This window comes from Hibiscus syriacus, unplaced genomic scaffold (assembly GCF_006381635.1).
Source record: "Hibiscus syriacus cultivar Baekdansim isolate YM2019G1 unplaced genomic scaffold, ASM638163v2 tig00111621_pilon, whole genome shotgun sequence".
Lineage (NCBI taxonomy): Eukaryota > Viridiplantae > Streptophyta > Magnoliopsida > Malvales > Malvaceae > Hibiscus > Hibiscus syriacus.
In genome coordinates, this window is record NW_024063138.1 from 1,369,174 (window position 1) to 1,381,493 (window position 12,320).

The following is a 12,320-nucleotide window of genomic DNA, read 5'->3' on the forward strand; positions in this document are numbered from 1 at the left end:
ACTAAAACTCTATACTATTTTCGCAGCTGTTGGATGCGCATGCTCAAGTTTCATCCAAACCTATTGGATTGTCATACCAAAGTGTGGCAACTACGAACAAGATAAATTGACCTTGTTACTTTTACTTCAACGATTTATGCAATAACCGTGATAGGTGCACTTTTCATGTTTAAAGTGAGGCAGTCGTTGGATGTGCAAGCAATATACCTCAAATTTATATTGAAGTAAACACTATCAAATAGCAAATTCATGTTCAAAAGTCCAAAACACTTATTACATTCTAAACCCGAAATTCCAAAATACTTTAATTACATTCTAAACTTTAAATTGAAGTATTTTAGAATTTAGGGTTTAGAATGAAATTGAGGACTGTGTTGCAAGTTTTAAAAGTTGAAAGACCTAAATTCAAGCACCAGAAAAGTTTAGTGACCATATTGTAAACAACGTCAAACGGCCGGTTATATCGGGGACCATATTATAAACGGACTAAATGTTTGAGGACTGTATTACAAGTTTTAAAAGTTAGGAGACCTAAATCTAAGCTTTAGAAAAATTCAATGACCATTACTATACTTTACCCTTAAAATAATTATTATGCTTAAAAATGTTCAAGGATAAAGGAAACTTTTAGACAATTGGTATCTTGAACTTACCGAGATTTTCAACTTTGATTGCGTGGTGATTTCTTTTAATTTTTGTCATTCTTTTTACTTTCCGCTATGAAAATTAGCCGTGATTTAATTATAAGGTATATTCTAAACACTTATAACTCATTTGATAATGAACGGTAAAACACTTTTAATATATGATATATTTAAACTTAAGACCTTTGAAGATAATAAACATCTCTTTAACCACTGAGATAAACTAGTTCGTACTTCTTAATCTTTACTTTATCAATCTTATTTGATGTTTAAATTTTTAATTAATTATTTGTTTTTTTACATAATATATAAATATTTATATACCATTCTATCCTTAGAATGATTAAATTCTTGAGTACAAAATTATTTATTTTTTAAATTATTCATACAGAAACATCAAATTTCAAAAATTATTTTCTTCTTGGTATTCTATACCCAAAAACTTTAAAACCAAAATTTTTAATTTCTTTTCTACATAATATACAAAAAAAATTATCTCATTTTATCCTTCAACCATTTTTATTGTTGTTAGAGTTTGATTGAATTCAATGTGGCACAATTAGGAATTTAGGAATGGAATAATACTTAAAACAAGATGTACATAAAATAAGGCATGTACGAGAGACTAGATTTAACGTGGTTTGACCTTACTTACCTTTACGAACAAGAAGAACAATAATCCACTATATATGTAGAGATTACAAAAGATACAAATATATCCATTATAGATGTAAAGATCACAAAGGATACAAATGTAACCCCCTAGACCCGGTCTATGCGTTTCGACTAAGTCTAGTGAATCACATTCATGATTCTTAAAGATATTGTTCCGAAACCATTATTCAATCATGGTAAAATCACATTATAAATGACGTTTATGAAATTATAATAATTTATATTATAAAAATACAACTCATAAATATATAATGAAAAAATAATAATTTAAACATTTCTTAAAAAATCCAAATTTACGATAAACCAAATATAAATAGCAAATGAGTAATCATTATAAAATCCAATACTTTAAAATAAGGCACATGTTACCAAAATAGTGTCAACTTAAAAGATAAAACATTACAATACGATATACTTCAAGAGATATGTTGATCCTCCAAGTGCTCAATCAGGTGAATCTAACTAATAGTATCGGAAAGGGAAAACATTTTTGAAAAGTGAGCTAGGCTCAGTGTGTCCCAACATTACTATAAAATCATGATAGGTACACTAAACAAATCATCGTCCAATAAATCTCATAAAAATTATACTGCAATAAATCTCATAAAAGAGTTACCCTAAGGGAATATCTTAGAGCATAAGAGCATACCCAAGATAGATTTCGGGGTTGTGGGGTCTACCTAAGAACACATCTTTGGGCCGTAGGGCCTACCCGAGAATGATCTCAGGGCCGCAGAGCCTACCTAAGAGTCACATTAGGTCCGTAAAATTTTCCAGCTTGATCAGAGCTGTACTTTATAAATTCGTATTCCAAAAATTCAATTGCATCGTGACATAAATTCCATAAATCCATAAACATGGTAATCATATACCATTTCAAAACAAAATCAGATAGTGGTCATAATCCATAAACCATCACATTAAATCGGTGCATCAGTAAAACAGTAACCAAAGAATTCAGTGTACCACATATTAAAACAAATAAAATAGTTCAGTAATAAATAGGGAACACACCTCGATAATAGGTTTAAGTAGTAGATCTACTGATTGCTGGTCTCACCACGCTCTGCTACAGTTTTCGAACCTAATTTATAATAACACTATATTATTAATGGGTAACATAATTAATCTCTAAAATCATAAAATTTACGGGTCTTACGGGTGAATACTGACACACGTGGTTTAACTGATCTAGAAGAGATGGGTCGAGTTGTCGAATGATCCGGAGAGTCTCTTGTACCTTCAAACAATAATAATTTATCAACCTCAAGTGTTACTTAATTGATCAAAGCTAAAATTCTTAAGTATATAAGCATTTTTCGGGTTTGACTATCAATTTAGAGGATTTCGAGTCTGAATTTGACCAAACGGATTGCAGAATCGGAATCAGGACGTCGAAAAACATAAAGTATGACTTTTTGAAAATTCAAATTCTTGGTCAAAATCAAAGTCAACGGGTTTGACTGATGATTTGGTGGCCTTCGGGTTCCAATTTGGAGAAACGGATTTCGGAAACGGATTCGGCACATCGAAAAATGTCAGAATAGTTATACTCGAACAAAATCAAGGTCGTTTAATGGCCGTTTAAAGCCGGTCAAAATTATGGTCAAAGGGGTTCAATAGTCCATATTCGAAAATTCCCAAAATGTCAATTTTTTAAAAATAATTCCCAGAATGCCACTTTTTCAAAATAATTTCCAGAATGTCACTTTTTCAAAATAATTCCCAAAATGTCACCTTTTTCAAAATAATTCTCAAAATGTCACTTTTTCAAAATAATTCCCAGAATGTCACCTGGTCGGGTCGGGTAACGGGTCGGGTCGGTCAACGGGTCGGTCAATGGGTCGGATCGGACCGGTCAACCCGGTTCAGACAGGTCAATCAACAAATTAACACCCAGTTCGAATCTTCCTCACGCGTAGGGGCGGCGTGTAGGGGCGCGTGATACCGCCTTCGGCTTCCAGAAATTCCTGCAAAAATTCTTTTAAGCGATTTTGAGTCATTTACCAACCTCGGTTCAAATTTTTGAACTGTGGAGAGCTCGATTTCACTTCGATCGGAACTTTGACCGCTCCACCTCCCTCACGCGCCGCTACCTACAAAGACAAGGAGGACACCGTCGGACTCGGAACAAAACAAGGAACACGATGGTGCGGGAGGTGTCGAAAACCGATCAACGATTGAAGATGAATTTAATATTTTCTCGGCGGTGGTGCTAGAAAAACGTCGAGACTTTGACTCGAAATTCACATCGTCTGGCATTGTTTTGCTATAATTGGTTTACTGGTTTTGTTCACGGGTCGAAGATGAACACGACGATGGTTTCAATTTTACGATCGGAAGTCGGACGGCGTCGAAATCGGGCTTGAAAGTAAGCGCACGGGAGGAGGAAATTTGAGAAATTGCCTATATTTTCTGATTTCAAAATCAGAAAACACGTTTATAAAACCCAACCTGTCGACACTTTTTGGGTAAATTCAGGGTTTGATCTCTGAATTTCCTTTATTTCTAAAATGACTTACAAGTTTTGAAAACTTTAGATACTAAAATCTGGTATCTATATCAAAACCCAGATTATCCCAAATCACTATGTCAATATCCCTACAAAACTATCTTTGCTACTTAAATCCCAAAAAGGATTATTTATCTCCAAAGTAATTCACTCTCTTCTAATACTAAAGGCTAAGTAATATTATTGTCTAAAATAAGTATTTACATATTAAATAAACTCAGTTATCAAATACTTTTTAACCATTAGAATTATAATAAAACCCAATTTCAATATCAATTACAATTTAGATTAAATTATAACAGATATGTTCGATGTTGTTTTTTAAAACCAAATAAACCCAATAACATATTTATCAAACACACTAATCATTCCAAAATTAAATTGAACAAGAATCAAATAAAACTTATTTTTACATTGAAAGATATACTAGTCAATTTCACACAAGATACTGAAATCTTTGTAGAAATTGTTTGAATGTAAAATTAAAAAAGGTTTTATTTTCGATAAAAAGGAGAAGAAATTGAAACTTTTATATAAAAGAAAGAAACTTTTTCATCTATTTCACCTTACCAGATTTTTAATCTTGGGTTGTAAAAATGATTCTGAACATTTAAACATATTTAATTTTACCAGATTTTATATAATATAATTACTTCTTAAGAATATTTGATGCAAATTAAACTGTTTCTTTGTAACTTCTTGTTATTGATTGTTAATCATATTTTTACTTTATTCTTACACGGTTCTCACTTGAAGTAAACGTGGAAGTTTCTTGGTTTTGATTAAGGGTAAATTACAAATCTGGTAACTGAATTTTATTCTCTCTCATATTTTACTCATTATTCTTTAAATATTTTTAATTTCTTCTTTGAACTTAATTCATAGGGATTTTTTTGTCACTCAATCGTTTTCTCACTAAAGGCATTATAGATGGGCTATTATAGATATGCAAAACGACATCGTTTTGGTGAAAATTTTACTTTTTTAAAAAAATGGCATCGTTTTAACGTCGTTAACTGAGTAACCAAAAAAAAAAAAAAAACCAATGTATTATGTTTAGTGAGAAAATTGGAAACTTTTAAATTCAGTGAGCAAAATAGGAGAAAATAAAATTTAGTGATGAAATTTGTACTTTACCCTTTGATTAAAGTTTAACATAATTCCTATAATTTTTATACGATATTTTGACAAGCTAGTCTGAATTAGATAACATCAATAGTTAAGAGATATTTGTTATCTTTAAAGATTTTATGTTTAAGCATAATATCTATTGGAGTGTTTAAACATTTACTTTTAAATGATTAAATTTTTTCCGAACATATAATATTTTATAACCACTTTTAATTAATAAAAAATGTGTACACAAAATATAAAATAAAATTAATTACTAATATATTTAGATGGATAAAATTGTTCTTAAATAACTAAATATTGAGTCCCTTTCAAACATGGTGGCTTTATTTATTTTTATTTTTCTTTATTATCATTTCAAGTACAGACCACATCAAAATCAAACCACATTTTTCAACTCCAGTTCTCCTTACATCAAAGATGAACTGTTTTTCTTTGAAAATTTAGTTATTGTAATCATCAAAATCAAACCTAATTTTTTATAATTAAGAAAAGAAAAATACAGGTAAAGATTGACAGAATTCCATGGCCGATCAACTAATCACATTTTTAATTTCCTAAACTATATCAGGAAGACTAAAAAATATCAAACTATTTTGTTGAATCCTTTTATTATTAAAAGTTATAAAAATGATCCATTGATTATCGAACGTTGCTTTGTTGAGTCTTCGACTATTAAATATTACAAGCTAGTCATACAACTATTCGTATATTCCAAACTCTTACTTTTTCGTTAAAAAATTTATGATTGTTTGAGTTGAACGTTAACTTACTGACTAAGATATAATAAAATCATATTTTAATGGTATCTACTAACATCACCGTTGCTTTCAAGCACTGACTCACGACATAATGTTTCAAACACTAACTCGACAGCATAATATAAACAGAGACTCGCTCCACAAAATACAACTGAAACGTTTTGGGATCAACTTTGATCATATCTCAGTCAGCAAGTTAACGTCAAGCTCAGACAGTCGCTAATTTTTAACAAAAAGAACGAGTTTAGAATATATGAATAGTCAGATGACCATCTTGTAACTTTTAATAGTTGGGGGACTATTTATATACTTTACCCTAAAAAACAGAAGTAATAACAAAAATGGCTTAAATTTAAGGAGTTTGGTTACCACTAGATATGAGCCACTTTACACTATATATATATATATATATCAGGGAAACGTGTGTTTGTTGGTCTTCTTGGACCACATTGAATTTCATTTCTCCTACATATATTCTACTCTTCTGATTTCTGAGTTCATCTGCAACTCACCCTGTTCTACTCAACTTTCCATCTATACTTACAAATTGATTATCTTCTCTCACTGCCTCTTCCCGTTTGTTTAGAGCTTCCGGCGTCGGCATCGGCATTGACATTATTCGAGGTTAGAATTTTGTTTGTTTTGTTTGGTGATGCTAACTTAATGGACTTGAATATGCTTGCTTTTCTTATAAAACTTGTAAGGTTTAAGAAACTGAATATATTAATATCATGGACGATTACGTTCATGTAAAGGAACTGAAGTCAACTATGAGATTAATGGGGAGGAATAAGAAAATAAGTAAGGCCCAGCATGAGCGGAATTCATTTCTCATCTTTCTCACTGATATGACCATTGTTGCCCAGTTTAGCAATCCAGAATGGATCATATGGATGAGCATCCGGCTTCTGTAGAGTTGAAGGAATCTCCTGAACCTGAAGCAGTTCTATCTCTCCTTCAACTTATTTCATCCAACCAAGTGGCTGGATTTGATAGCATCACTGTAAGTTACATCTGTAGTTTAAGAATTTATGTTCAAACTTGGTTTGTTCATGCAGGGGAATTTGAGTAATGAAATTTAATGAATATATTTTTTGTGCATTCATAGGTGGAAAATGAAACAAATAAACGTTTCGCAACCCACTGGTGGTCATGAGACAATGCTTTTTGTTTCGATCAGTATGCCCTCTTCTCGGACAGCAGCTGGCGTCGACGGTGAAGCAAAAGTTTTCGAAATTGGAGTTCCAGATTCTTTTAAGGCATCAGACAGTCTTGGTGAGTACAAAGAGGCAAAAACAGTCAAATTTCTGTCTCAGCCAATGCCAAAGGGATCAATCTTGGGAGAGGCAGCTACCAATCAACATCCTAACAATAAAAAGCTCGAAGAGAAGAGATACGATTCTTTCAAAACATGGTCCGGGAGGCTCGAAAGGCAGCTATCGAATTTACGTGGAAAGCCATGCGAAATCGAGTCAGAGGACGAGTCCTCGCCAAATTCTAGTAATACTGAGCCATTGCCATTACCTGTGGACCGATACTTCGATGCATTGGAAGGACCAGAACTGGAGTCCCTCAGGGTATGATCTCATCATCATTTCTAATAGCTATTTGCATCTGTTTGAACAATCTGACATGGTTTGTTTAAACAGGCTTCTGAGGAGATTGTACTTCCACATGACAAAACATGGCCATTTCTCCTTCGGTATCCCATTTCTTCATTTGGTATCTGTTTGGGAGTTAGCAGCCAAGCTATTATGTGGAAAACCCTGGCCATTGCTACATCTACAAAGTTTCTTCACATAAACTTGGCTATAAATCTTGTTCTATGGTGCATATATGTGGCTCTAGTAGCCTTTGTTGCTTCCATTTATCTCCTCAAAGTGATTATCTACTTCGAAGCAGTTCGTCGAGAGTATTACCATCCAATCCGTGTCAACTTCTTTTTCGCCCCTTGGATCGCTCTTCTGTTTTTAGCTCTTGGCGTGCCACCTTCAATTACTTCAAAGTTACCTGCAGCTCTATGGTACATTCTTATGACCCCAATCTTCTGTTTGGAGCTTAAGATCTACGGACAGTGGATGTCGGGCGGTCAACGGAGGCTCTCGAAGGTGGCTAATCCTTCCAAACATCTCTCGGTTGTCGGGAACTTCGTAGGGGCACTTTTGGGTGCGTCAATGGGGCTTAAAGAAGGGCCTATTTTCTTTCTTTGCTGTTGGTCTGGCTCGTTACACTGTCCTGTTTGTAACTCTTTATCAGAGACTTCCAACAAACGAAACACTCCCAAAGGATCTCCATCCTGTTTTCTTTCTGTTCGTTGCAGCACCTAGTGTTGCTTCAATGGCATGGGCCTCGATCCAAGGATCCTTCGATTACGGATCTCGGATTCCTTACTTCATTTCCTTGTTCCTTTACTTCTCATTGGTATGTGCAGCCTCTTTTCAAATTAAATATGTAACAACATGATGACAGTTCCATGGGATTACTTGTTAATCTAACTTGTACTCTTTGCAGGCAGTTCGGGTTAACATTTTCCGAGGATTCAAGTATGTTCGTATCCCTATTTACTCAAACAACAATAACAACAAAATCATATTCCCATATGCAATGGGGTAAGGGGGAGGTAGGGTAGTAGGCTGCCCCCAACGCATGGTTGAGAGCAGCTTCCGTGAAAGACCTCCGGCAGTCAAAAACTAAAATAAAGATAAAATACAATGTATGTATAAATAAATAAAGAAATACATAGTTGAATAGTTTTCATATGCAGTCTTCATACGCGTGTTTGTACTGGGAAGTACTCCCTGCAAATAAATCCCTACGTAAAAAATCTCTGTTTATAGACAGAACCGTAAGACCCAACTAAACTTAAAAAGAGAAAACATGAAGAGAATGATACACAGTAATCAACGTTAGCAAGCTACGAGAAGGAATAAACTCCAATGTGATAAAACCTAAACTAAGGTAACACTACTCCGCTATCCTAGTTCTAAGCCTTCATAAATTCAAATGACAGAAACGTATAAAAAGTAGAAGTCATGAAAATTACTATAAATGCATTAAAAGAAGACAGAGATGACACACCCTATAGATGTGACCCGCACTACTCTGCTACCTTGGTCTTAAGTCTCCATAATTTCCTATCAGAGGTCATGTCCTCGGTAAGAGCTAAATCTTTCAAATCAGATCTCAAACAGTCTTCCTACTTCCGCCTTGGTCGTCCTCTCCTTCTGGCACCGTCGACTGTAATCGACTCTACCCTCCTGACCGCATCCGATGGTTGTCGCCTAAGGACATGCCCAAACCACCGTAGTCTTCCTTCCCTCAATTTTTCGGATACAGGCACCACCCCCAAGGACATCCTAATAGCAAAGTTTGGTGTCATGTCCCACAGAGTCTTACCACATGCCCATCGAAGCATTCTCATTTATGCGGCCTCCATCCTCCTTACGTGATCCTTCTTGATTGCCCAACATTCTGATCAATACAGTAGCGTTGGTCTTATTGTCATTCTATAAAATTTTCCCTTAAGTTTTAGAGGCACCTTCTTGTCACACAAAACTCCAGTTGCAGCCCTCCACTTTAGCCATTCTGCCTTTATACGGTGTTTAACGTCATCATCTACACCCCATCTTTATGTATCATAGACCCTAGGTGCTTGAAACAATCCTTTGAGGGGAGAACGTGTCATTCTATGCATACTTCTACATCTTCATCGTTTTGGTTCCCAATGAAGTTTGAACATAAATACTCTGTCTTTTCAATAATGATTCTTAGACCTTTTTCTTCCAAAGCAGTCTTCCAGGTAGCTAGTCTACTATTCAGCTCAGTTTTTGTTTCAGCAACTAGGACAATGTCGTCAGCGAAAAGCATGCACCATGGAACACCGTCTGGTGTCGCACAATAGATGTCGTCCATAATCAAGGCGAAGATGTAAGGGCTAAGTGTCGACCCTTGGTGGAGTCCAATTTCCACCGGAAAAGCCTCGGTGTCGCCAACTATAGTCCTGACGTATGTAGTAGATCTATAGTACATATCACGAATCGCCCAGATATAAACAGTTGGGATCCGTCTCGTTTCCAGGGTCTTCCAGATCGTATCGCGGGGAACGCTATCATACGCCTTTTCAAGGTCAATGAACGCCATGTGAAGATCTCTATTTTTCCCCTATATTTCTCCATAAGCCGTCGAAGTAGATGAATCGCCTCCGTAGTAGACCTGTCTGGTATAAAGCCAAATTGGTTTTCCGAAACCCTAGTAACCTGTCTCAATCTAGCCTCTTTAACCCTTTCCCAAAGCTTCATGGTATGACTGAGTAATTTAATACCTCTGTAGTTGCCACAACGTTGGAGATCTCCTTTACTCATAGTTCAACTCTATTTGATAGTCTCTAAGTTCTAAACTTCACTTCTTTTTACAGGTGGGCATATACGTAGGGTCGGCTCTGTGTATTTTTTGGCCCGGAGCGAAATAAAATAAATGGGCCCTAATTTTAAAAAAATATAAAAAAAAATATAGTATAAAATTGATATTAATTTTTTTATTAAAATAAACAAATAGTAATTAATTATCATCTCAAAAATGTGAAAAAAAATATTAAAACACACAAAAATTTATAGAAAACATTGTCTTCGAGCATTTTTTTTATACAAAATCATAGTGTCAACATCAATATTTTTCAACATATTTTTTTTATTACATAACATAGGTAGCTCATTCAATCTTTCTTGTGACATTGTTAACCTGAAGTATTTTTCAACAATTTCAGCTTAAAAAAGCTTCTCTTAATTTATTATGAGAAAAAATAATCTCTAACTTATGAGAAAAAAATAATCTCTAACTTAGAAAAATACTTTCATTTCATAAAATGAACTCGCATGGCCATATGTGAACCCACATGGCCAGTCTTGACTATTTTTTGGGTCGAATCGAAATAAAAAATATGCCCCTAATTCAAAAATAAAATATGTAATATAAAATTTTTATTAGAATTTTTATTAAATTAAACAAACAATAATTTAATACGATGTCAAAAATATATTTAAGTATACAAATACTTATAAAAATATTGCCTTCTAGCATTTCCTAATGCAGAATCATTGATTTTAGTGTAAAAATATTGTCTCGTGGAAAAACATTTCTTAAATTAAACATCATGTTTAAGCATTTCTTAATCCAATAGTTTATTTTGGAGTAAAAAAATCCATCCATGGATGAAAACCGTTAGTCAACAAATTTTCAACGCTCTAAAATACATATTTTCTTTCTAAAATGAAACAGTAGGTATCAAAATATTAAAAATAATCAAGTGACTATTTAGTCAAATCTCAGAGAGTTTTTATCTTAAAAAAATGTTGAATTAAAATGACTCAAAAAAGGATTAAAATGATTATTTAATCGAACGTTAGAGATTTATTTGACATTATACCTTTTTTTCATGGTGATTTGCTGCCAAATGCTTTTCCATTGGATCACATGGGTGATTCCCATATAACAAGATCATTTTAAATGAAATAAAAAATATATGCAGTCTATATGCTGATTAAATTAGGTGATTCCCAAAAACATATATACTGAGCCGACTGAATATTATGGGCCTTGGGCGGGCGACCCTCTGCCCCCTGCATATACGTTCCCAATGACCGGTGCTGTAATAGCAATGATAAGATATTCAAGTGCAGTGACAAATATTGTAACTCAAACTCTTTCCGTCATGCTCTCCATTGTTGCTACACTCACAGTAACAGTACTGCTTGTAACGACTATATTGCATGCATTCGTCCTACGAGACCTCTTCCCTAATGATATAGCCATTGCCATTAGCGACAGAAAACCGAGACGTCTTAAGAAATGGTTCAACCGCAGACATGGATGCTTAGATTATAATAAAGACATTGAAACTTTCTTGAAATTTGCAAGCGTTGACAACAAAGATATAGAAGCTGCCTTAAGAATTCCCACTGCGGAAGCTACATCAGTGTAGAACTTCATGCCTATGCCACTGTGATCATCAGCCTTGGTTTTCAACCTTTACCGAGTTCCTTCAGATTTTGTTTTCTCGAATCTTCAACACTGCACACATGTGAGGAACATCAGATTTCGGAGTTTTCATTTTCAGTGACCATGTACGCAGAGAGAATTGCAGGTTGCTGCCTGCTGGCTTTTTCTGGAAAATATACGTAAAATCTTGATTAGTTTGTCAATTGAGGAATGTATGAGACAGTCTCATATATTAATATTATGCAAACATATGTTATTGTATTACTGATAAAACGAAGGCTATAAATTCAAGATCAATCTAGTAGATTGATATTTAAAATTGTATTTTGCAACCATAAACATCTGGTCTTTTTTATTTTTGTCAAACAACTGATTGGCTGCCTGATTGTTGGAACTCCATAAGAACTTGGTAATTTCACTATGCCAATGTTGGAGACAGATTCTTCATAATATGAAATATTTGAGGGGGAAATTATCTACAAGAAGTTTCAACAGCAAAATTCTTGAGTTTATAAAAGTAAACTATATATTTATCACTCAAATTTAACCCTGCACCAATTTTGGTCATTAAACTTAAAAAAAAATCAACTTGACCATTCAACT

The 12,320-nt window shown here is 34.1% G+C and overlaps 1 pseudogene; it reads left to right on the plus strand.

The window, feature by feature from the left end:
• The first annotated feature begins 6,600 nt into the window (after window positions 1-6,600).
• On the plus strand, window positions 6,601-11,832 carry LOC120165894 (annotated as a pseudogene).
• The last annotated feature ends 488 nt before the right edge of the window (window positions 11,833-12,320 follow it).